Source organism: Pleurodeles waltl, chromosome 2_2, assembly GCF_031143425.1.
Source record: "Pleurodeles waltl isolate 20211129_DDA chromosome 2_2, aPleWal1.hap1.20221129, whole genome shotgun sequence".
NCBI lineage: Eukaryota > Metazoa > Chordata > Amphibia > Caudata > Salamandridae > Pleurodeles > Pleurodeles waltl.
This window is the reverse complement of record NC_090439.1, coordinates 831,302,787-831,329,947: the sequence shown is the minus strand read 5'-3', so window position 1 is coordinate 831,329,947 and position 27,161 is coordinate 831,302,787. Positions and strand designations below refer to the sequence as shown.

The window sequence follows — 27,161 nt, the reverse complement described above, 5'->3', positions numbered from 1 at the left end:
TAGTGCACCAACCATTTCCTGTGGACCACTGGGTCCAAAATGCATGGGTGAGGCCCACACTGGATACCTGACTGGAAACGGAGCGAACACTGCAGGGGCATCAGATCGAAATGAAACAGGCACCTCAGGGGGAGGGGGGCACCTCAGCCTGATGAACGCACAACGCCACTGCTCCATGAGGAGGCTCCATGCCCATTGATGTATCCTGGGGAGTGCAAAGCCACAGTCTCACAAGTCTTTTCAGTGGGTGGGTTGCCCATTGCTTTATCCTGGGGAGTGCAAAGCCACAGTCTCACAAGTCTATTCAGTGGGTGGGCTGCCCACTGCTTTATCCTGGGGAGTGCAAAGCCACAGTCTCTCAAGTGGATAACAGTCTCCACTCGTTCTGGAGGGGTCATTGTGCCCAGAGTGCTTCATCCTGCCAAGGACTGAGGAAGTGGATGTGATACTCCACTGGTTCTGGAGGGGGCTTTGTGCCCAGAGTGCTTCATCCTGCCAAGGACTGAGGTAGTGGATGTGATACCCCACTGGTTCTGGAGTGGGCTTTGTGCCCGAGTGCTTCATCCTGCCAAGGACTGAGGAAGTGGATGTGATACTCCACTGGTTCTGGAGGGGGCTTTTTGCCCAGAGTGCTTCATCCTGCTAAGGACTGATGTAGTGGACGCCTTTCTCCACTGAAAGTGATGCTTCATGGAAGCTGCCCAGGCTCCTGGAGCTGACCACCAGCCCCGGACAACTGACCAGTGGGGATGGCAGCCATGTCTGCGGTGGTGCCACTGGCTCAGGATGTTGCGGGGCCACTGGTGGTGCTTGCGGCGGTGTCAGTCGCGGCGGTGCTTGCCGCAGTGTCAGTCGCAGTGATGCTGGCGGCGGGCTCTGTGGCGGCGGTGCTGGTTGCGGGCTCTGTGGCGGCGGGCTCTGTGGCGGTGGTGCTGTTTGCGGGCTCTGTGGCGGCAGTGCAGGTGGCGGGCTCTGTGGCGGCTGTGCTGGTTGCGGGCTCTGTGGCGGCGGTGCTGGCGGCGGGCTCTGTGGCGCCGGGCTGGTTGCGGGCTCTGTGGTGGCAGTGCTGGTTGCGGGCTCTGTTGCAGCGGTGCTGGCGGCGGGCTCTGTGGCAGCGGTGCAGTTGGCGGTCTTCTCCACCATACAGGTTGGCGTCGACGTGGAAAAAAGGTGTGACACTGGTCCTTCAGTCGGTGCCACCATTCCCTCTCCTGACCTGCCCTTCAGTTTCTGGCCCTTCCCCACCTTTGATGATGGCGCAGCTGTCTTGCAACTATCCCCTTTCGTTTTCCCTGACCCCTTGGTGGCAGGTGTTTTCAACTTCTCCCTCTGGGATGTCGGCAACTTTTTAGCTTGGCAGGTGGCGGAATGTCCTTGCCCTCGCTCTGTGACACACTGGCAGCCCTGATGGTTGGCGCACTACAATAGCCCAAAGTTGCTGCCACCACTGTTTCTGGGGATGTGGTGGCTGAGGTGCTGGTTTGGGACCTGGAAATCCTGGCCCTAGGGGACGGACGGGGGGGGAGGTGTAGGGAAGAGGTCAATATTAGCCAGAAAAAGTTTTTTAGACACACTGGGATGGGTAGATGGAGGGGAGTTGGGACTGGAGGAAGAGGTAGTGGGTGTAGGAGGTGTACGTCTGCTGGATTTGGGTGAAGGTGCATGGGCTGGAGGCTGTTGTGAGGTGGATGGCTGTTGGGTGGGTGTGTGCCTGCGTTTGGGTATTTTGGAAGGAGGGCTCACTGACACACTGGGAGAGGACACAGGGGATGTGTGAATGGTAGTGGGGGTGGTGAGTGCATGTGAGCGATGTGTGGTGATGGGCGTGCTGGTGATGGAGGTAGTGGCTGAAGATGTAGTGCATGCAGGTGTGAGTGGAGATGAGACAGGGAGGGTGGAGGGAGACGTGGAGGAGGGGGACACAGTGGAGGCAGTGTATGTTGGTATGTCTGCATGGGTATGATGCTTGTGTGAGTGCCTGTGGGATGTGTGGTGCTTATGTTTGCCTGAGCCACCCTTGTGTGTTGAGGTGTGTGCATGCTGGTCTGATGGTGTGCTTGGGATAGGCTGTGGTGCAGGGGACTGGGTCTGGATGGAGGAAGTTGAAGGGGGGAGGCTGGACACAGGGACAATGGCTGCCATTAGTGCTGAGGCCAGAGCCTGAAATGCTCTCTGTTGGGCTGCCTGGCCAGAACGAATGCCCTCCAGGTATGCATTTGTTTGTTTCAAATACCTCTCAACACCCTGGATGGCATTCAGAATGGTAGACTGCCCAACAGTGAGGGATCTCAGGAGGTCAATAGCCTCCTCACTGAGGGCAGCAGGGCTGACTGGGGCAGGGCCTGAGGTGCCTAGGGCGAAGGAGATGCCCACCCTCCTGGGTGAGCAGGCACGGGACACACGCTGAGGGGCTGCTGGGAGGGCGGTGCTGGTAAGGGGGGTGGCAGCTGTACCTGTTGATGCAGGGTCACAGAGGGGCCCGCCACCGCAAGGGAGCTCCCATCAGAGGAGGAGTCGCTGTCACCTCGTGTCCCCGCCGTGGAGCTCCCCTCGCCCTCCATCCCACTGGTGGCTTCTGACTCCGTTGTTTCGTCCTCCAGGGCCAAGTGGGATGCAGCTCCCTCCTGCTCCGGTGCCACTGCTCCTCTGCCAGATGATGCTATTGCAGGCAACAACAGGGAGACCACAAAAAGGGGGGGGAAAGACAGAAGTAAGACATGTTCAGTGCATGCAACACCACTACCATTCGCAGACACTACAGACACAGCAGCCCTCTGCACTATGCCATGCACTTATTGTTCCTAGATTATTCACATGCTCATGGGGTACAAGGCCTAAGCCCGATTGCTGCACACCTAGAAGTCACAGGAGCCTGACTAGGTGTAGATGGCATTAACCACTAGTGGGGTTGGGGTTCCACTGAACCTGCCTCTCAAGGGACCTTGCCTACCAAGCTCGCCCTGGCCTAGGGGAACCCACTGCCCACCTCCCCCACCCAGACACTTCGTAATGTGCGCAGAGTCAGAATAATGTAACTGTACTCACCCCCTTGTGGCTGCTGTGATGCCCTCAAGCGCCCATCCAACTCTGGATACGCCCCCGCCAGGACCCAGAACATCAGGGGGGTCATGATGCGATGGGCACCCCTCCCACGTTGGGAGGCCATCCCCAGCTGGGCCTCGGCTGTCTTCTTGCTCCAGCGGCGACTGTCCTCCAATCTTTCCCGGCAGTGGGTGCTCCGTCTGTGGTGGACACCCAGGGTCCGGACGTCCTTGGCGATGGCACACCAAATATCCTTCTTCTGGTGGGCGCTGACCTAGAGGAATAGTACAGGGGAAAAGGAAGATCTTTACCCGTTCGGACCGTCATACTCATTGGCCCACATTCCCACCCTTGCCTTGACGCACATACACTCACCGTCCGCTCATGCAGGCCTCAGTACCCCTACCCATGTATCTTCCATCCACACCACTCCAAACAGGCATTGCCCATGCAGGCATGCTCACAGAGTACTCACCTATTTGTCTGGGGGACCTTACAGTTGTGTGTACTGGGGGAGGACCCCATCCACTAATTTCTCCAACTCCTCCGAAGTGAAGGCAGGGGCCCTTTCCCCAGACACATGAGCCATTGTCTCTTCCAGACTGAGATCACAACAGCACTTGCAGTGTAGGTCCTATCCTGTTGAAGGTCAGGTATCAAGTGAGTGAACAGACAGAAAATGGCGGTCATGTCCGCGGCGGTGCATACCGTCACTCCCAGTGTACATCGTCATTGGCTCCTCGACCCATAGGGTCCAATGTTAACCAATGCAGGATTGGGCCGCGGTCTTCGACCGCCTACCGCGACGGTGAAGAATGCCAACGCAGTTACCTCATATCCCCTTGTCCCACCTTACAGGTCAGACAGCCACCATTTCAGGGGGCCACATGGCATTAATAATAACTGCGTCACACTTATCTAGGCCTTGCATACACACAGTAACGGGCACATTGCGGATTAATAAATGTGTGCAAATGACATTTTGTGATACCTCAGTGTAGGCTGACTCTCTGCTTGCTGTTCTCATCCATAGGGCACGTCCGCTGGGGCAGGTGATGAGATGGCGGCATCCTCCGGTGTACAGACCGCTGGTGAACCTGTCAACAATGGAAGAGAGACACGTAATAGTCACCTACAGACTTGATCGTGCAACAATCCATGAACTGTGTGCCCAGTTGGAGCCAGACCTGATGTCAGCTATCTGCCTTCCCACAGGGAATACCCTCTCTAGTGCAGGTCCTGTCAGTACTCCATTTCCTGGCAAGTGGGTCTTTTCAAACAACAGTGGCCTTTGCATCAGGGATGTCCCAGCCAATGTTCTCTAACGTGCTGTCCAGAGTGTGGTCTGCCCTGCTGAAACACATGCGCAGCTACATCGTTTTCCCTCAGGTGGAGGATTTGCCTACAGTGAAAGGTGACTTCTATGCCCTGGGACAGATCCCCAACGTCATAGGTGCCAATGATGGGACACATGTGACCTTGGTACCCCCATGCAAGAGTGAACAGGTGTACAGAAACCAGAAAAGCTATCATTCGTTGAATGTGCATATGGTGTGTTTGGCCGACCAGTACATCTCCCATGTGAATGCCAAATTTCCTGGCTCAGTGTATGACACTTACATTCTGAGGAATAGCAGCATCGCTTATGTGATGGGGTAACTCCAGAGGCACCGTTTGTGGCTAATAGGTGAGGACAAGGACCCTATACAGTGTGAATAGGCGTCTGAGTATGGGGTTGTCCCTACGGGTTAGTGTGTGTCTAACACTTGTCCCTCAAAAATTTAGGTGACTCTGGGTGCCCCAACCTGTCATGGTTACTTACCCCAGTGAGAAATCCCAGGACAAGGGCAGAGGAACGCTACAAAGAGGCACATGGGCGAACTAGGAGGGTGAACGAACGGACCTTTGGCCTCCTGAAGGCCAGGTTCCGGTGCCTCCATATGACAGGTGGTTCTCGTGGCATGCTGTATGCTGCACAACCTGGCTTTGCGACGACAGGTACCTTTTCTGCAGGAGGATGGTCCAGTTGGAGGTCTTGTGGCAGCTGTGGAGCCTGTGGACAGTGAAGAAGAGGAGGCAGAAGAAGAGGATAGCGACAACAGAAACAACGTTATCCAGCAATACTTCCAGTGAGACACAGGTAAGAAGATGTCACTGCCTCACACATCTCATACTATTGGCTGAGCTATCAGAAGTCTGTCATATTCACCCAGTGTATGGACCCTGACTTGTCACTTTGACTTTCCATTTTACAGATGTGGGTCCCACTTTGTGCCCTCTGCTATATTTCCTCCAGCTCTACAGCTGTGTTTCATCGGTATGTGGACAATTAAATTGACATTGCTATATTCCATAGTTATTGCAATTACACATTAGTGAAAGCACAGACTGACTCCAGATTGTTTTGTGATTGGTGTGTGCTTATTTCTGTGCAAATAAGTGGAGGGGGTTGTAAAATGGGCAGGGGTGATGGTGGAGGAATGTCCATGGCAGAGTCCAGTCTATTTGTTTCACAGGTGCATTGTCCAAAGGGGCATAGGAAGTGGAGCAAGAGCAGTTGAAGGATGGACAGGGTGACAAAGTGGGACAGAATGGTGACATACAGGGGGGTCTCATTTCCTGGCGGTGGTCTTGGCAATGTTCTCAGTCTTGTTCCTGGATCTCAGGGACCGTTTGCGGGGTGGCTCTCCATCTGCAGGGGGTGGGGTGCTGGTGTCATGGTCCTGTGGTGGTGCCTCTTGTCCACTAGCGCCGGCGGAGGTGGAGGGCTGTTCTTCATCCAGGCTAGTGTCAGGGGCCCCCTGTTGTGCCACAGTGTCCCTCCTGGTGTTGATAAGGTCCTTCAGCACCCCTACAATGGTGACCAGGGTGGTGTTAATGGACTTCAGTTCCTCCCTGATCCCCAGATAGTGTTCCTCCTGCAGCCCCTGGGTCTCCTAAAAGTTGGCCAGTACCGTTGCCATCATCTCCTGGGAATGATGGTACGCTCCCATGATGTTGGAGAGGGCCTCGTGGAGAATGGGTTCCCTGGGCCTGTCCTCCCCCTGTCGCACAGCTGTCCTCCCAGTTCCCCTGTTTTCATGTTCCTCTGTCCCCTGAACTGTGTGCCCACTGCCCCCAGGTCCATGATTTTCTTGGGGTGGTGGGTTTGCCTTGGTTCCCTATAGTGGTGGACACACTGCTGCTTGACGTGTCCTGGGGACAGAGGGATGGGCCCGCTGGGTGGGTGCTGTGCTGGTGTTTCCTGAGTGGGGAGGCTCTGTGGTGGCTTGTGCCAGTGTCAGGGGAACCGACTGTACCAAGGTCCCAGATGGGCCGGGCTGGCCATCTTGATCCGGTTGTGCAGAGATGCTGTCATCACTATGGGCCTCTTCTGTGGGGGAACTGGATATGTCGGGATTCTCCTGTCCAGTGACGTTAGGTAGGGGTCCTGCAGTGGTGTAAAGGCATGATTATTGCATCTGTGTGTGCCATCTTGTGCAATGGGTGAGTGACTTTGTACTCGAGTGCTTGCATTCTTGTCTAGGTCCTTGTGTGATATTTGGTTTGGGGTCTGTGTGGGTATCTGTAGTGGACATGCTTTGGTGATGGGTGTCCCTGCTTTGGTGTTGCATGCAGGGCTTGGTGTTGGGATGGGTGGGTTGTGATAGTGGGACATATGTGAGGTGTCGGAGTGATGGGGGTGAGGGTGGGGGTATGTGATGACATGCAGGTAGGGTGGGGGATTTAATAGTTAAGATTTGACTTACCAGAGTCCATTCCTCCTGCTACTCCTGCGAGGCCCTCAGGATGCAGTATTGCCAAGACTTGCTCTTCCCATGTTGTTAGTTGTGGGGGAGGAGGTGAGGGTCCACCGCCAGTCCTCTGTACGGCAATCTAGTGTCTTGAGACCACAGAACACACCTTCCCCCATAGGTCGTTCCACCTCTTCCTGATGTCATCCCGTTTTCTTGGATGCTGTCCGACTGCGTTGACCCTGCCGACGATTCTGCTTCATAGCTCCCTCTTCCTAGCAATAGAGGTGTGCTCCACCTGTGATCTGAATAGCTGTGGCTCTACCCGGACGATTTCCTCCACCATGACCCTGAGCTCCTCCTCAGAGAACCTGGGGTGTTGTTGTGGTACCATGATGTGGTGTGGGTGATGTGTGAGGTGCTGTGTGTTGTGATGTGTGAAGGGTGTGGATGTTGTGTGACTGATGATGTTGTGTGTCTGTGGATGCTAGTGTTGTTTCTGGTGGTGTCTCTCTTTGGCCTTCTTTCTGAATATTTTGGTAGTAGGGGTTTGTGGGTGATGTGGGTGTGTGTTTTATATTGGATTGGGTGTGTGGGAGTGGTGTATGTGTATCAGGTATATGTATTTCGAATTGTCCAATGTGGATGTGTTTTGTACAAGTGTGTGTATTTTGAGCGAGACGGTGTGTACCGGCAATGGAATACCACTTTTGAAAGACCGCCGCATGGATTTGTGGGTCATGATAGTGTGGGTGTATTCCTGTTGGCGTGACGGTGGAGGTTTTGTTTTTGCCAGTTTATCACTGACCTTTGGTGTGGCGGACTTGTGTGGGTGTTTGTATTATGGCGGATTCCGAGCTGTGGGTCGGGATAGCTGTAGCGGAATTTCGCCGCTGCAGCCGTGTGTTGGCGGTCTTCTGCACAGCGGTAAGGGGCATTTACCACCAATGTTGTAATTAGGGCCTCTGTTTCATCACCCAGTAGCTGCGCACACTGACCACACAGTCAAATTGCTGGACAACTCTGTGCTGCCGCTATGCTCCCAAATCACAACACCAGCAGGAGCGTGGTAGATTGATCCCCAGGCCGCAGAGCCATTAGGGGAACTTGCTCTATCTATAGCGCTACCGTCCTTATGCACCTAATGCACTTAACTTTAAAAGTTATTGTAGAACTTCTAAAACTCATTCTCACTAGCGAGTCCTAGCCTGAATGTAGCCTACTATATACATTGGAATTGTCCTAGTCAGTAAACATGGACAGGGAAGTGGGACTTAGGATCTTGCCTGGACAACGTTAACGTCCTGGCCTTACGGAGATTGTGTAAATTATTTATGTGTGCCATATTTCCCTTTGTGTTCTTTTATTAATACTACCTTTCTTCATAAAAGTATGTATCTGGCCTAACATTAATTTTTTGGGGTTTCTGAGCTTATTTTGAGTCTTGTGCTCGTGTAAACCTTGCACCTATCTTCTCCCCATGAAGCCTTGGCCTGCTCGAGTCATGCTACCACTTAGTGCTAACGGAGTAGTACTTGGCCCAGTTACTTAGGATCCATAGTATGAAGGGCATTACGACTTCAAGAGTAAATGGCCTCAGTCCCCATGGTTGGGTCCAGTAGCTCCTGCTTGCCACGTTGTTCTTTGAAAAAGAGTTCTAACAACATCTAATCTTTGATGGACAAATACATCTGAGCAGCACAATTAATTCTTTCAAATGCAGCTGACGACTCAGTTAATGGTTTTTGATAAATCGTTGAAAAAGGCAACCCCCCAGCAGGACTACAGATATATGGAGTAAGCTAAATTGCTGTAATTGCTAAATTGCGTGCAGTACAATCATTGCTGTAATATGCATTTTTTTAAACGAATGTGGAAGCCTGCTTCTTAAAGGAGGGATTAAAGACCCTCATTACTTCTGAATAAAACACTCGTCTTAATTCATTCAATTCATACATAAAATGGCCAATTTAAACACTTCACTTTAGATTTTAATAAATGACATCAGCATAGGCTTCCTTACAAATTCAATTCACTTTAATGTAAGAGTTTTCTTCAAGTTTAAACAGACAAGCCAATAAAACTATACTAGCATATTATGAATTCCTTAAACTGGCTGATTAACCAGACCAGTCTTTGTTCCTTTCTCTCTCCTATTCTTCCACATCACAACAAATGTGCAACTAAAAAAACAAATTATGGGCCAGTCAGCATAAAGTGATCAACATGTTTACTCTAAAGTGACCTCAAAATTCTCCTTTGCATACATGTGATCTCCCTATGAGCTACAGTTTCATTCTCTCACAGATACATACATTAAGGGATGGGTTAGATTTACCAAAGAATTCGTCAAAAAAACAAGAGACAGAATAAATAAGTTTCCCAGTGGTTTTCAAGTTAATTCATTGAAGCGAGGAAATCTCTTCAAGCCATACAAAGCATCTCACACCCAAACGTTCATGGAGGAATATTGAAATTCCATGTAATGGACAAAAAATGCTTCAACTGCCACAGCTGCTTTCATTGGATGCAAGACAACCTAAGGAAAAAAATCACCCAAAGAAGCTGTCTGACATTGGTAAATAGAACACAGGTCCTGATGTAATCAACACCAAGGACATGTGTGAGTATTTCTCCCACTTCTTTGATGACAAAGTTAAAAAAGATCACAATCCCAACAACTGAGCTAATGCTAGATGCTTTCACCTGGAAAATGATGAAGATCTGGACATCTTCAACAATATCTTTCAAACTGACCTGATAAATATTATTGCTAATCTCAGATCTTGCACTGTTTTGCTGATCTGATTCCAGCTACTCTTCTACAGACATCAGCACATCTGTTGCTCCTTATCTGACTAACTTGATTAACATCGGTTTGGTAGAAACATCAGCCTTTAACTGCCTTTAACTTGAATCTTCACTTCCTAGCCAAAGATATTGAAAGCTGTGTGGCAATACAGCTGGCCACATTTTTGGCCAAAAGTAACATTCATGATGTGTATCACGTTGTAAATGTGATTGCATCCCATGGACAACTGTGTTATAAACTGTGAATAATGCTTTGTGCATATTAGAATAAGGAGACACGAGTTCTCATTCTTATGGAACTATCAGCTGTGCTTGACACAATAAATTATTCCTCTTGTCTAAACATCCTGAAATAACAGATAGTAATATCTTGATAATCAGTCTTGAGAAATAAAAATGTCCAACTCTCTCCAACAACCTTCCTCTCTAACAAAAAGTTCCCTGAGGCTCTATCCGATCACTAATACATTTGTTTCTACATGGCCCCCTGGGTTCTTTTCTGAGACTATCCAAAATATCCTATCATATATGTTAATGACACTCAGCTATATATTAAAGTCTTCTCCCGGGAGTGCATTGCTGACCTTGCACAGACCCCCACGGACTTTCAGTTACAGATATTGCTCGGACTAAGGCCTTTTTGAGGACCAAGTAATGGAGTGTCTTGGAACAAAGTTTACTGTTCTAAAAGTTGATTGCTGTTGCTTATAAGTGTCAGTTGGACACATAACTTCTACAAAGGCATATCTACATTTATGGGCAATATGCAATGCCACTTGGACTTAGGGTTTTCAGGTACCCTCTCCACCCTAATTGTGACGGTCATTTATTATCCAAAGATGTGGGTATGTGTCCATTTTCCTTCATTGTGTTAGTGCCTATGGCATCCTGGCAATGCCACTGATCCTCTGTGCCTCTTCTAGTCTGGAAGTCCTTATGGCAGTTAAGAGACAATGCAATGGAAACCTCTTCAAAGGCATGCCACTCACATCAAACATTCAAACAATACTGCAAAGAAGCAGCTGAAATATCTCTTCCAAAAACTGAATTCCATGATCAAATCTCCTCTTTCTTTTACATTTGAGATTCTTGCTTTAAAGACTGAGTAATGTGATGAGTTTTTTGTTCAAAAAGTCAAACACATTAAACTTTCTTTAATTCACCTCTAAAATTGAAGTAAGGTCTCGCATCTCTCTGGTAAATCCAGGTCAACCTGAAACCTAACTTTTAAAAGAATGTCAAATATTAGGTTCTCAAACTGTTACCTTGACCCAGTTCCAAAGAACATTGCAAGAAATATGACCTATCATCCTTTGCCCAAATGACAACATTAGGTAATCTTTCTCTTACTCAAGCAATATTCCTCAACTGCATCAAAACTGACCAAGGTCCTGATTTAGATATGGGTGGACGAGTTACTCTGTCACAACTGTGATGGATATCCCATCCACCTAAATCTCATTATATCCTATGGGATTTAGGTATTAGCAGACAGAATACCCGTCACTCTTGTGACGGAGTAATGTGTCTGCCAAAATCTAAAATAGGGCCCTAAGTCATTCCTCTATTGAAAAAAATCTAGCAGCACATGCAGAAGATTTAAACAATTTTCACACTGCCTCTGGTCTGCCATTTGTGTTGGGAGTGTTTGAGATTTGTGTTGCAACTCGACTCATACAGCAGACATTGAAAAATAATATTTTTCAGAACTATCATTTGCCTCCAGAAAGGGCTTCAGTAAACATACCGCCTTATTCCAATCAGAAGATGACAACTCTAGCCTCTTTTTCCATGTAAATTTATCAATGATATTTAATATCATTAGTCACTCCTTGCTCATTATGATTCTCGGAGAATGCGTGGTCATTGAAAGCACTGTGCTCAAATGGCTCACATCTTACATGACTAATTTGACATAACAAATTAAAATTGACAAATCAATCTCTACTACAGTTGCCTTTAAGCACGAACTTCCACAAGACTCCATACTGGCTCCAACAATATTTTCAGTATCTATATTTAATCCCTTGATGTCCTACTCAGGAACTCTGGCATCCTATATCATCTTTGCACTGATGATACCCAATTCTATATTTAAAAAATCTCTTCATCCCAATATATTCAACTGTTTTCCACAACTCTCAAAAAGTGCATGACAGGATAACTGCACAACACAGGAAACTCTGTACCTCAGAAATGTGTTTTTATTCATCTTGTTCACCCACTCAATGTCTTCTATTCAAGCTTGCCTAGCCTCTTGCGATGTATTAATCTGCTTTCCAGCAATAATTGCAAGTGTGAAATCCATAGATTTTATCCTTGATAAAGCACTCAATCTGCAGGGAAATCAATGTAATGATTAAAAGTGAGCATTTTCACTTAATATGTCTTTAGGGGAACATGGGGGTATATCCCAAAACACTGGCGCAATCTCTAGTGCTACCAAGAAATGTCTATGGAAACTCTATATTGACTGGTCTTTTCAAAGTACACTTCACCCTTATGAAAGCAGTAATGCATGCAATGGCATACTTCATCAATAAAATATATAATGTAATGATAAAATAAAATAATTGCTTCTCTTGGAAACCAAAGCTTTCTATAAGACCGCCTGTATTACACACAAGAGTCTATAAGCCCCCACCTCCTATACATGGCCTTGAAACCTAAAGTTTCAGATGGACATCGATTCCTGCACACCAGCATTTTTCTCATAAGGCTTCTAGTTTTCAAAAAGGAATGAACAACAACACAGCCCTTTTCAATCAATGTCACAAGAGTTAGAAACACCCCCCCCCCCAGCTTTCACATCATAGATGCACTAGACCGAACCCAAGAGACTCACCTTTGGGGTAGTGGCCTCTATGAACTGTTTCTCTTGGATGCCCGTCACATTGCTTCAAATCTCTATTACTGCAAAACCAATGCTCCTACCTCAATTTACACTTATTTGTGGTTATAATGTTTTTCTTAGAACAATTTCTACCATTTTCACCAAATTTCAAAATGTACAGTACTATAATTACATGTTCTTTTTTTTTTTTTTTTACAACATGTCAATAATATCCACTCTGTTACCTAAGCCGTGTAAAACAATATTAATTTTGCATGAAATACTAAATGCATTTTTTTTGGGGAAAAAAGAAGGATACAATTTATTAGGTGAATTTCCAGTCGCAATACAATACATGCTTTAAACCAGGACACTTGCTTCATTAGTTTATAAACAAAATTACCAACGTTCATACAATTTACTATCTGCATCATGTTGGCTAAAATCTTTAAAGAAGGATAGGGGAAATTACCTTGCCATTCTAGTGCTAAAATGGCTCCTACAAATATAAACAATCTACATTAATTTAGATGTTTTTATTTTATTCACTTGATTTGCCGCATTTATACAGCCACTACTGCCCCAGTATTAGGGCATGCTGCACATAACTTTTTTAAAGACATCATAATATAACAAACTAAAACTTGGCAAGAATAAGCTGAACTAATGATAGGTAAGTGAGAGTTTGAATCAGTTACGAATTCTGACTTCTCATTGACCACCTTAAATAGGGATTACATGGGGCAGGTATAAGGAATTATTCATGTGGATTGATTTGTGGGCGAGACAACATAATTTTAATATGGTTCTTTACTATTGGCTGTGAATGAATTGGCTGGTGAGCTCTGTCGTGACAATGTAAGCCTGTGAATGTAGTATTTCCTTGAGAAGTTAGGCCAGCTGGGCTCCTGGTTGGTGGGATCACCACGCATCACCAATTAAGTCTTTTGATCCGACCCAATTAGAAAAGTTGTTCTAAAGTTCCAACCTGTTAAAAGGTGGCGGAAATATCTAACGCGGGAAAGCTAGAGACTTGACCTATAATCCTGGACAAACTTCTTCATGAAATTTGATAAACTGAGTATGTATTAGTAAAATGGCATCCCGATTTGCCCTAACATACGCCAGAGGATTATCAGTGAGCGCAGGACCGCGTGCACGGCTTTGTGTTCCGAGTCCTGCAAACACAGAGGTAAAGCTGCCATTGCTCATTTGACAAAAAGCAGTATTTCTTCAAAGCAATATTTTCCAGAAAGAACCAGTGTTTTTTTCTCTCGAGACGAGAAGCATTTCGGAGTACCCTGTGTCTGCTGATCAATACTCTGCGTGCTGGTAAATTCTCCCGGAGGCTAAATCTCCACCTTACACAGAACGTGGCCTTTTATCAGAGGCTTTTGTTTACAGATAAATTAGATGATTCCAACTGCGAACTTTTCTAACCTCATCATAGTCTCTGCAGAGATGCCTCCTTTATAAGCAACCATGACGATAATAGCACAAACATCATGCAAAATCCCACACTAAAATAAAATCTTCGTTTAACCAAATGAATCTTTCTAACATTGCTTCTTGGTGTACTTACGCCTCTATCCATGGGTAGAAACTTTTTCTGTGCTGTCGCATGTATATTTTTTCCATTGATAATGTTGTAATTCCTAGAATTTTCTTTCCTTGTAAACACAATGGTATCCATCACAATTTCGCATTTCTTATTTATAACCACTCAAATTATGTGGATCATTATTGGCCTTGCCTCAAGCTATAGCCATGTGGGTTTGCCCTCAGCCAGGCCACTGCTGGTTTCCCGGAGTCCGACGCAGGATGTGCTTATCATAAGCATGTAGGAGTTTCTTGATCCGAGGCTCTGTAGGTTTTCCGCATGGATGGAAGTGTGTTCATAAAAAGTGACAGTACTGTATATCTTTGACAGTAGATTTTTAACACAGGGAAACCCCAGTAATCGCCAGGAACCTGGGGCAGTTCGGTAGAACAAGTAACAGACGTCCCTAGTTGAAGGAATACGCAAAAATGATCTGCAGTCAAATAACAATTTTAATCAATTAGACAGTTAAAGTCACTAAAACGGCACAGAGTGCGCATGTGCAGAACAATGTGCTCTGTGTTCCTTCTTAAGTGAGACATGACTGTGGTGAACATGATTATCTCGTGTCAAGATAACAAGAACACAGCCCGTCATAACAAATCATATATTCAACAGTTGGTCTGCAGTACATTTCGATCCTAAACAAATACCAGGATCATCATGCGGATTCTAACGTCTATCATGAACCCAATACCATATTAGCAGGCACTGTAAAGTGAAAATTAAGGTGAAAGCAGAGTGAGTCTAACAAAAGAATTAAAAGTGCTGTCCATGTTCAGAAAAGGGGAAAGTAGGTTAGATCACATGAGAAGCATAATAATTCCCCAGCAGACATTCGCAGAGAAAGAATTCATCAGAATAGCCTGACAGTGGTTGTGAGAAACTGGGTTGTTGGTTGAGGGGCTGTGAGCCCTTCTCAAGAAACAGCCACAATCCTTGTCAGGATGAACCACAAAAGTCACTAAATTAACCCGTGCTTAACCCTCTGGTAGCTTGGCACAAAAGCCGTCAGCCGTCAGGCATAACTTAGAGGCAACGTGTAAGCTATTTATGCAGCACACAAACACCAATAAAGTTAAAACACAACACAACATTTCACAACAGTTTAGTAAATGTAATAAATTATTTGACACCAAAATGACAAAAATCCAAACAGCAGAACTGGCGATATGAAATTTTATAGTTTTGTGGTAAGAAAAGGCTCCTAAAAATATAAAGTGCCAACTGTGGTTATCTGGTAGCATCGGATCACGAAAAAATGACTGTTCAGGCTGACTGTGAGGGAGTGCAGGCCGGATACAGGGACCAGGTTAGTTGCACTGAGGAGCCCTAAAGTAGTGGGCAGCAGAACAGCCCTTCTTCTGAGTCTTCCACATGTCTAGAAGTGATTGAGTTGGTTGGAAGGTCCTACTTTTATATTTGGTGGTAGCTTTCAAATGGGAGATGCTTCTAGAGTTTTCTCCTCAAAGAGCTGTTTGGAATTCCTGCCTCCCTGTTCTGGGCCCATTCTGTCTGCAGTCACAATATGCTAGTGTGAAGCTCTTTGTGTGAGCTGAGGCAGTGTCTTTGAAGTGCAAATGTGAAATGTGACAGCTCTGCCCCCCTCAACAAGTCAGGATGGCCCATCCTGCCAACACCCAGACCCACTATTGTGATACTGTCTGGGGTAGGGGGGAGAAATCAGGGAATACACAAAGGCCAACTGTAACTACTCCTAGTCACGTGACTCAGGATACAGGCTGCAGGCACCAAGTGATAAGGACAAGAAAATGCCAACTTTCTAAAAGGGTTATTTTTACAATTGTGACTTAAAATCCGACTATAACATTAAAGTGGGCTTGAAATCACAATTCATTGGAATGTAAGTAAGGCATTTTTACCTGTTCCCAATCAAAACTTCTCACTTGGTACATGTAACGTGGTAACCCAGCATTATCCAGTGGAAGAGTTAGACCTTACAATAGTGAAACATGGATTTGAGAGTTTTTCACTAATGGGAGGCCTATCTCTCCCATAGGATAAGATTGGGTTGTCTTCCTCCATTTAAAAAAGTGCTAACGTTTGATTGGGACCAGGTGAGCATTTCATGTTTAGTGTCTCAGAAACTATAATTTAAAACCCTCTTTAAAATCTTTGATAGTAAAGCAGGATTTTAAGTTACAAATTTGAAAATGCCACTTTTAGAACATTAAAAGAACAGATGATGGACGAAATGCTGAACAATGTCAAACATTCACCCCCAGTCAGAGATCTGGACCTAAATCCATTGTTTTTTTGCCCACCATGCCACCCCTGTTTGGACCCAGCCATGTGCAAATAAGTCTTGACCCAACTCCCCTTGGGAAAAGCCCAGCCTGAACTGTGAGGCAGGTCCACCCTCGACTGGAAACAAGCATACTGGGACCGGTGTTGGGGTATCCAAGTGCTAGTTGGCTGGCCTTCGGGACAGAAAAACACCTTGAACCTGCACCGGGAGCCAGCCAGAGTGAGTCCTAATCCCAGATGTTGTGCCCCTCCAGTCCTGGACCCTTTGTGGTGGTGTTCAAGGTGCTCAGCCAAAATCCAAAACTTGGGAGCTAGAATGTTTTTGGCTAAAAACTACACTGAGAACATAGAGGAGACCGGGTCCAGCCTGCTCATCTCTCTGCCCAAAGTGCATTGGCCTGACTTCGTAGCAGCTCCCGCTATGCTCTTCTCCGCAGGAGCAAATCCTGGTCTGCAGTAGTTTGCCAAAGGGGTATCCGGCCTCAATGAACTCTTGTTGCTACAGCATCCAGCTTCGTCCTGCTGAAGATTTTGACTTCCAAAAAAGAGACTAACTCAGAACATAGAAATCTTCACTCCGACTTCCTTCTGCTCCTCCCCCTCCCCCGGTGACGACACTTCCTCTGACACCACCTACAGCCTTACCCCTCTGATCTGCTACCCTCTCAGAGATTTTTGCTTCAAATTTCTTTTAAGTCTAAAAGTAAGCACAAACTGGGCCTAATCCTCTTTTTGTATCTGACTAGCATGGCATCACATTCGGCCATATTTTTTTACCTTGAGCCTGTCTCATACGACTAGATTGGTGCTTTGATCTTTTAGGCACTCGTTTTTACCTTAAATTTTAAAAGTTCATAACTTTGGTTCTACTGAGTGGATTTTTGTCTTTTTAGGGCTAAATAATCTATTAAAATAGGTGTGGAATTTTTCTTGCATTGTGATTTCACTCTATTACTGTTTGTGTGCTCCATCAATACTTACACCTTGCCTCTTAAATAAGCCTAACTGTTTTTGTGGCAAGAAACCAGAGGGGTAAGCATAGTTTAGTTTAGTGACTTTTGTGGTTGCCCCTGACAGGGATTGTGGCTGTTGCTTGAGCAGGGTTGAAACCCCATTCACCAAACAACCCTGATTTCTAACACTGAACTATTCTTTCTCCATGGATGTCTGCGGGGAAACAATTCACAGATAACCTCACCTACTTCCCCCTCCCCCTTTTTTCTAAGCCTGGACAGCACTTTTAATTCTTTTGTTTTACTAACTCTGCTTTTTTCTTCAATTCACTTTACAATGCCTGATATTATGATCTCAGGCTCATGCTAGATATTAGAGTCCTGATGACAATCTTGATATTTGATGAGGATTGAAACACTGTTGGCTGATTATACCGCACACATACATTTGAATATAATATTTGTTCTGACTAGTTCTGCTGTTCTTGTTTTTTTTACACACAAGAGGATCATATTTATTACATGTTTGTGCCACTTATGAAGGAGCAGAGCGCATGTTGTTCTGCACTCACTACACCGTCTTTGTGAATGTAATTGTTTAATTGAATAAAATTGTCTTTTGACCAAGGATATCTTTGACAAACAATGAATTTCCAAACTTAATAAGGTTATAGTTTATTTGCTTTTTGTAACTTTGATTTTTTTTTTACAAAGCTGGTGTTATAAGATACAGGATTTACAAAGAAACACTTTAAATATGTGTGTGTGGCCAAAGTCGTAGCAAATTCAAAGGATGCATTTTGAGTCATCCTATGTTTTGGTCAGGAAATATGGGATTGAAGATTTAAGTGATTAAATGCAGTTTTGGCTTCCACACTGATCCCACTGTATTCTATAATCTTGGAAACCATTCTCTCTGAAGCCTTTTCTTGTTCCAGTACATCATCAGCGTTTCATCATCCAGGATTCAGTCCAGTTCCCCAACAGGAAAGCGGGCTATCTTCAGGAGTTCTGGGTTGAAGTATCTACAATGACCACATCATGAAACTGACAACTTAAATTCTTGGAATTAGTTTGATGCAGCACATATTTCATTTACATGCTGCAAGGTCTTTGAAGTGGATTGAGCTGAAGCAGTGAGAAGAACACCTCTCCCACATTCAGCCCAATATTTATAGGAACATGACGGAGCGCGACGTTGCGCTAAAATTGGCAGCACCGACCTCTGTCATTTTCACAGCGCAGGGATGCACCTTAATTATTGAAGATGGTGCTCCCCTCTGTTGTCGCCTGCGCTGGTGCTAAATTTAGCTGCCAGCGCCAACTCAGGCATCCTTGCACAGTTGTGCAAGGATGTCTGCGTTTAGGGGTGTGATTGATTATGTGCAGGAAGGTGCATATGGAGGACTGGAGTATGGCATATGCACCCGCCTACCTGTACCCTTCACTTTTGTCATTTCCCCCTTACCTCCGTTCCTTCAATGTGAGGAATTTTTGTCCCTTTTTATTCTGTATAAGATGTTCAGCTTTCTTCTGAGTGTGCATAACAGTTTGCTTTGGGGGCTGGTTACGTCATTTCCATTGGGTTTTTGGTGTATTGGGTGGTCAGTCAAAAATAAAATGATCTCCTTGCTCCCAATCTCTTCCTTTGCATACGCAGTTGTTTTACTGCCCTTTGCTTCCCAGGCCTCTTTGAATACTGATTTTGATTTTTCCTCTCAGTACTATCCTTGCTGTGGTGGGAAATCCTTTGGATGGAATGTTTTCTTAGTGTTATTTAATGCTTGAAGAGGTATATCCTATATGGTAGTGAGAGGGGACATGGAACTACCCAGGAGTCCTCTAGCTCTATTTTCCAGAATCGGCCACATGATGCAATTTGACTTGATGAATAAAGACAAAGCGTTTGTCTTTTCAGCCAGCAAGTGGTGGTAGAGTCACAGCTCTGGTACCTTGGATTCCAAGAACTGTCACTGGTATGATTGGCTAAACTCCTTTTTCACAGCAATCTTTTCACAACCAAGGTCCCCAACTTTTGGAATCCAGCCGGTAGATGTTGGTCAATCCCTCATTCCCAAAGTGGCAACATGTTTAGTAGAACGTTGATCTCGGAATTGTAATTCCTGCAAGAAAGTGAGACGTTCATTTATATCAGAAGGAGTTTCTGCCACCATTGCACTAGGACCATCAAGATCTGGGACAAACATTGGAATGCCAAACAGGACTTCATATGGGGTACAGTCACCCAAAGATCTTCTAGGCAGATTGTTTGATGCTCTCTAGACCCCATATAGGTAATGGAGACAACTACGACTTGAACTTAATACGCTAGCTGTTAAGTATTGCTTCAAGTCTCATTTTTTTTCTTTACAATATCAAATTTTCCTCTGGATGATAGGTTAAAGAATAATGCACCGCTACACCCAGGGTTACCATGGAATCCCTGTAAGCTGTAAAGCAGGGCCCTGGTCTGAGTGGAATGTAGCAACTGCGTATGTCCCGATAAAGACTTGCAAATCTTTAATAACAGTGCAAGCATCAGCCAATCATTGTGGCCGCACCCAAAGGAATCTGGAGCAAGCGTGTACAGCAAGTAGAGTATGTTTGTATGCACCATCTAAATTTAAATGACCACGATGGTCCAGGCACACACACTGCATAGGCTTCTTGGACACTAAGAGAGATGTCTGTGGTCGGCGTTAACGGTGGAATCTTTAGCTTGCAGCTAAGGACATACTGCTTTGTCTGTTTGTATAGACCATACCATGATAGCATTTCTGTAGCAGTGAAATAATAGCCACTACATCAGCATGGACAGAAGCAACACCCTCATGCGCTGCTTGAATTAATTGTAGCCTACAGTCTTGGTTAGGGATACCGTGATCACCCACGCCTGGAATTGTTAGATAAAAAATAAGAAATGTTTTGGGCACTTAACTGGTAGGAATATTTTGCTGGATATCTTTTGGGTAAAGGGGTGTCATCAGTCAAAGTTTTCCTGCAGCCAGTATTTCATGATCCACCCTCATATGAGAATGAGTAATCACAGTTACAGTTGCAGTAGCAACTGCAGATTTGGCTGCTTCATCAGCTAGTGACTTCCCACAAGCCAGTATTTTAGCACGTTGATGGCCCATTGTGTGTATTACAAGAGCCTGTGACAGTTTGTCTTTTAACTCTGCCACCGTCCCCCACAGCATTTTAAGCTTGCTGGTGTTTCCTTTAGAGTCTCTAAATCCATTATGGTGCCACAAGTGCAGATTTTCTTTGAAAGACTGGACACAATAGTACAAATCACACACACAATGCATCAGAAATTCAGGATCCGTGTGTTCCAGTGCTAAAATCAATGCTTTTAGCTCAGCCAGCTGTTCAGTGCAATACCCTAGGGACTGCGTAAAGGTCTATTGAGGGTGGAACTCTCCATCCCTCATAGCTCCATAAACAGCTGTGCAAGCTGTGGAGTATTTATGTTTAGTAACTACAGCAGGTTGAGCTGAACCATCAGGGTAAATAATACATTAATACTGAGCAAAAAGCATCATGTTATTGGGCATGGGACACCCCAGCCCGTACTGGTGAAGTCTTGAGTTTGTAACTTTGGGTCAGAAACATAGTCTACATCAGTGGCAGTTAAGGAGGTGGCCCATTGTATCCATCTAATATTTAAGGCTTTTGCATTTGGAATGCTAGCCTTTGTGATGGCCTCTAAGGCTGGTGCTGGGGTTACGACAATTATGCACTTTCCTTGACCCAGTGTCCTTTCCTTAATGGCAGCCATCTCAACTGCAGTCAGTATTTTTTCAGTGGGCACAAAATGCATTTCAGCATTGGAAACTAAATGCAATTTATGTGCAATCAGCACTTTGTCACCTTCATTGAATGTGACAAAGGTAAAGCCAATGGAATCCGGGATGATCCGGATGATAAAGTTTGTTTTGTTTTCAAATGTATGTAAGTGTTTTGCTTCAAGCATATTAGTCTGTAGTGATCTGATTATTTGTGTAAGTTCAAGTGTCCAATGTTTACTGATAAATTAAGTCATATTATAGTTTTATGCATTGTGAGTAATCAGGTGCTCTGCCAAATTTGAAAAATCCTAACAAGGATTTGAGTTCTTTAATTGTATTTGCTGGTTGCAACTTTGCACACTTCTCTAGAATGTGTGGTGCCAGACTCTTGTATCCCAAAAACAGGACACTGAGGAAAGCAATGTTTGTTTTCTTGAAGGTACATTTGTAGCCATGTGCAACAAATTCCAATACAATGCAATCTAAACCTGTGTTTAAGTCCTCATCCGTCAGATATTTCTTCTACACACGACAATTCTTCTGGATCAGTGTCATGCAATATTGATGTCACATGGGCAGAGAACAGTGCCGGACTGTTCTCATACCCTTGGCGAGTCATCAAAATTGGTGCTTTGAGCCAAGCATGTAAAAAGCGGTTAGATCCCTGTTTTCAGGTGCTGTTTTGGCAAAACAAAGTTGGAAATATCTAAGGTTGTTTTGTATTTTTTGCAGACAAAATTGTTCATTCGTCCTGTAATGTGTGAGTTTGTATAACAAATCATTCAAGGATTTGTAAAGCGTACTGCTCACCCACGAGGGTCTCAAGGTGCTGAGGAGGGGAAGGGCGAGATGGTGGGGGGAGGTGCTGCTACTGCTCGAACAGCCGGGTCTTGAGAAGTTTCATGAAGGTAAGAAGGTCTTTGGTCTGGTTCAGGTGGGTGGTAATAGTGTTTCACGTTTTGGCGGCGAGGTGCGTGAATGATCTATGGCCGGTTGTAGTTCTGCGGACATGTGGGACGGTTGCAACGGCGAGGTCGGCAGAACGGAGATGCCGGGTCGGGTGTAGAAGGAGTGTCGTCTGTTGAGGTATTCTGGTCCGGTGTTGTGCAGTGCTTTGTGAGTGTGGGTGAGGAGTTTGAAGGTGATTCTCTTGTTGACTGGGAGCTAGTGCAGGTTTTTCAGGTGGTCTGTGATGTGGCAGTGGCGGGGGAAGTCCAGGATGAGGCATGCGGAGGCGTTCTGGATGCGTTGCAACCTCTTCTGGAGTTTTGCCGTGGTTCCTGCGTAGAGGACATTGCCATAGTCCAGTTTGCTGCTTACGAGGGCTTGGGGTGACTGTTCTTCTGGTTTCGGTGGGTATCCATTTGTAGATCTTTCAGAGCAGGTGGAGGGTGTTGAAGCAGGAGGAGGAGATGGCGTTGACTTGTGCATATGTGACTATTTAAATGTCTGTAATCTAAGACTACTCTGTAGGAATGGTGTGGTTTACCTACTGGAAAAAAAGGGTTGTTCATAGGAGGTACGCAGGGTCCAATTACTCCCAAGTACTCAAGCTGCGAGAGAATTTCCTTCACAGGTGCTTTTGCTTCATGTTTTATAGGGTATTGTGGTTGCAATTGCGGGATGGGTGTTACGTGGTAAGGAGAATCCCTAACCCAGCCCACGTGGTTGCGTTATAATGCCAGGGCTTGTGCAAAAGCCATGTATGCAGCATATGCTTGCTTGATCTGGTCAGGAGCGAAGACTGAGAATGACGGTATAATCACATCTTCTCCCTGAGGGATTATTCTAACAAACTCCGGTGTCCAATCTTTTTCTGCCAAGAGAATGTCATAAATAAGTGTTTGTCTTTCCCAGAAAATGACTTTATTTGTGCGTATTATGACCCCATCAATTTGTATGTTTAGTTTATAAATATGATCTAGAGGGATGTCTTGCCTGTCTGGGGTTTCGAGTTCTATGTAGTCATAAGGTGGTCTCACATCCAGAAACTCTTGAAGATTCTGGAGAACGATTGTGACTTCTACCACACAGAGTCACTGCCCATGTCCTGTTCCTCGGTAACGTTCTCAATATGTGTATCATAGTTTGCTGAAATTCCTGCAACTCTCTTCTTTTCGATTTTGGATTTTTGTTGAGGAAGTTTCTGTTCCTTTTTTATTATTATCTCAGATGAGCGTTACGAGTTCATCTTTGGTTCCACATATTCTTCTTGTCTGGGCTCTGACTGCCCACTTCTCTTGAACCATTTGTCTAATGAGTCCTGAAGGGAATGAGACGGGTATATATCATTATACTGATACCTGTCAGGTTGTTTCAAATTATCACGGTTACATAGGTTATAACATTTTTTAGAGCTCTCCGAATGTGGAGATTCTGCCCATGATTTAACTTTATGTTTATTTAATTTTTATTTGTCCTATTGTTTTTTAAAATACTCTTGTGCTTGCTTGGTATTATCCTTTTCAGGATTACCTTTAAACTGTGGCTTATTTGTTCTAGCTCACAATTATCCCAACCTATACAAGTCTCTGAAATTATTTTTGGTATCTCACATTCCTGATCAATTGAAGGAACTTGGGTAAATCATTGGAGTACCACCCATGCTGCTGCTTCCCTTTTTATATATCCTAAAATAATTGAGGAGACGGTGGCGAAATTGCCAATTAATTTCATCCTCATGTGTTAGGCAGGGACAGCTCTGTATTAATTTAGTATTTGTTTTAAAACTTCTTGTTAAACCACAAGAGATGGTGTACCATTCTATATGGTACATGTTGCAGCAACATCTGTGCCCCAAGTAGCACAATCATCTATTGATGGTACCATCACAAGTGGCAATCAAATTCTGATAATTCTAAGTTTATCATAGGGTCCCATATGGGGGAAACACTGCTTCCAGCTGATTAGTTTTTTGAGCAATCCAAAACGGAATCTCTTCCTCTTTTCTACCTTTATGCTTTATAAAGCAGAAAGGATTGTTTACGTTTTTTTTGCTTTATGTTATATTTCAATTATGTTGCATCTGACAGTTACTTCCACAAGCATGCTGTTCACATGCACTAGAGATAGCAAGTGTTAGAATAATCTCTTGGCTATTCTGTCTTACGTTTAAACCTACAGCAACTGATAAAACCTTACCAAAAGAGAAACAACCATTATCAGTGTAAACAGATATTCACTGATAAACAACAGCACAACCACAAACTAAAATGCATCAAAAGAAAGGAAAATGAGTGAGAATATTCTGCTAGAGTCTTGTTGTTAAGGGATGTCACTAAAATATTATTTCTTCTTCCTTTTGTTTCCTCCAGTTGTGTGTGCTTGGATTGATGGTGCAAGTTCTAGAAGATCTAGAAGATCTAATTATTCTATACACTGTAGAAAACCTGGAAATGTCAACGTCATATTTGACCTTTGTGTAGTATTTAATTCTGTTGTCATTAGCATAATGACTGCCTTTTACATATCTTGGCCAATATGTACTATCCCATTTAACAGAGACATGGAATTGGTAAAAAGCTTTTGATGCATCAGCCCCTTTTCTAACAAGTCAGTATTGATGGCAGGTCAACTGCCAAACGCCCAAGGATTTAAATATTTAATGCAAGTTGTAGTAACAGCTACTTGTGAAAAGAATGTGGTCACCATGCACATGGGGTAGTGGTGAAAACATGACACACATCTTTCCAAGACCAACAAAATTCAGAGCTCCAAGATCTCCCATTGTTGTGTGATACCTTTAGCTAAACCTAGCTTTTTACCTAACTATGCTTTACTGACTGGGTTTTTGAGGCCAACGTTACAAAGTTGACAACAAAATGTCAAGTTCCAGAATACAATGTTATGTCTGTTAAAAGGCTGGAACTGACTTAAAGTGAGACATTTGTCGTGGGGGACATTTGGCAGCTATGATTCTCTGCACAACACAACACCACTTTAATGTAGTCAGGCAAAGAGTGCAGAAAAGTAGTGGCAAGTATGCCTAAAGGATCAAGATTCAGATGCCTTAGTATGCAGGGCTATAAATTAATCTGGTGTAATTCAAAATTGTAAGGTTTTAGAAGACCGACCATATATTACTTCTTCTTTAAATTTAGTGTACATTAATTTACATTATTTAATTTACATTGCTTCTTTTTAAGTTAAATATGTTTTATAACAATAATTCCAAAAACAGCATGTTTTGTAAACAGTGGAAAAGCACAGTTTTTTCTATTTTTGGTTAGGCACCTGAACAAACAATGATGAGCACTGATTTCAAAAGGTTTGGAAAGCACTGAGAAAACACCACTGAAAGCTACAAAAAAATAAACACTCAAAACAAAACTGCACTGCCTAATTATCACCGAATCAATGTTTATTTTCTTGAACCTAGAAAGATGAAAGATTATACTCTCAGTGACTTGCTGCAGCAGGCACATTTACTTACTAAGCAATCACACTAGTTGTATAATCAAATAAAAGTGTACAAAACGAGGTATAACATCTGGAAGCAGTATAACTGTTTTCTTATGTGTTTTCTTATTTTAGTTTGTGAACCCCTGAAGCTCTTTCTCAAAATGTGCTGCCCCCACCCCATGTGACTCGGAGGTAGGTAGTCTGCCAACTTATACCCTGTGTATGCCACTAGCCTCCACTGCTGTTCAGAGGTAGCGAAGGACGTGAAGTGTTTGTGTGTTTTGTGTAGATCCTGTATTTACCCGAAGGAATTCGATGTTCACATACTTTTTCCCCCAAAAATGTATTTAATGAATTGGATGTTATTTCAAAATGGTAGCTCTTGTAATGTGGTTTGTTTTTTATGACGGTACCAAACCACTTATTAGCCAGTCTGTCTCACAATTTCCGCCTTCCCGTATATATTCAATATATTTTAAATACAGGGAAGCCTACTTTCCCTACTGAATATGGTAAATGAGACATCAAAGGCAGGTGAGACAGAAGAACCGTGCATTTCATGTATCCCATATTTCCTAAATCTATATTAAAATGAGGCGAGGTGCAGCAGGAAGCGTTTTAGCTTTTGTCACCGAGTCGAACAGTTTATGTTTTTTCACCAGTTATCCTTTGAGACATACCTTCTTCTCTAATTAGCTACTGTTTTAGTTAACCTCTCGCGTCTGCTCAGAGGCGGCACTGAAATTGCACCTCTGTGCCGAGAGTCCGCACTGGCAGGGTACGGACATCCATTTGTGCTGGAGGGGCAGGACTGCTTTCTGCACTACACTGATGCGACTTCTGGACCGCAGCTATGTGCTTTTATCTTACTGTCTGCCTGATGACATGGACTCTGTTAGCACAGAATACAGAGTCCGCTGAACTTGGACCAAATTCAATTTCTCACATTTCATTAGTTTTACGAGTTCAGCAATTTTCTTTTCGTAACAGCCTCAAAGCCACGCATCGCATAATCCTATCAGCAAGGAACCGGTTGCCCACAGAAGGGAATCTGCCTCTTTGTACGTGTTGATATTTCAAATATAAACCCAATTTTATGTTTTCATTATATTTTTGAGGTGTGCAGTACTGTTTGCTGCCATGAACATTGTGCACCTGGGAACAGAGATAAAATGGGTGCCCTGCCAACCTTTTAACTTGAAACTCTAGCTCAGACAATCTTATAAAAGGCAGTGAGCGCAGCCCTAGCCCGCTGAGACAGCAGATGGGACAGTAACAAAAACAGTGTATTTACAATAAAGTCATCAGATCAGCATTATGTAGACCTGGGATTTATTGAACATAATTAAAAACAGTTACTGGAGGTGATTGGTTACAAGACAGGTTATTATGTTGGAATAGAGAAAACACCTCATCTTTTGTTAGCTACACATTCCTAAAGCTAATGCCACCAGCACACTTGACATCATCTGCAAACGTTCTTATGTATTGCAACAGATAATGACACAAGAGAGAGGCATCTGGTCTTCGATGGACTCCTGAGAGCACCATGCTGGCTGTGTAACTGATGCATCCCTGTGGGCTGTTCATCGGTCACTCCTGGGTGGACACTGAAGCATCTTCCTGCCGGCCAGTAAGCAGTGCACTCTTGTGGGTTACTCCTCTGCACTTTTCTGGTTAGTGCGCATGACATCAAAATGCTTCCCACATAGACCAACTTGTAGTTCA

At 44.5% G+C, this 27,161-nt stretch overlaps 1 protein-coding gene across 2 annotated transcripts in view; it reads right to left on the bottom strand.

Moving 5' to 3' along the window:
* Positions 1-27,161, bottom strand: part of NECAB1 (N-terminal EF-hand calcium binding protein 1) — a 1,270,485-nt gene that overhangs the window by 897,046 nt on the left and 346,278 nt on the right. The gene's annotated exons all lie outside the window — the stretch shown is intronic.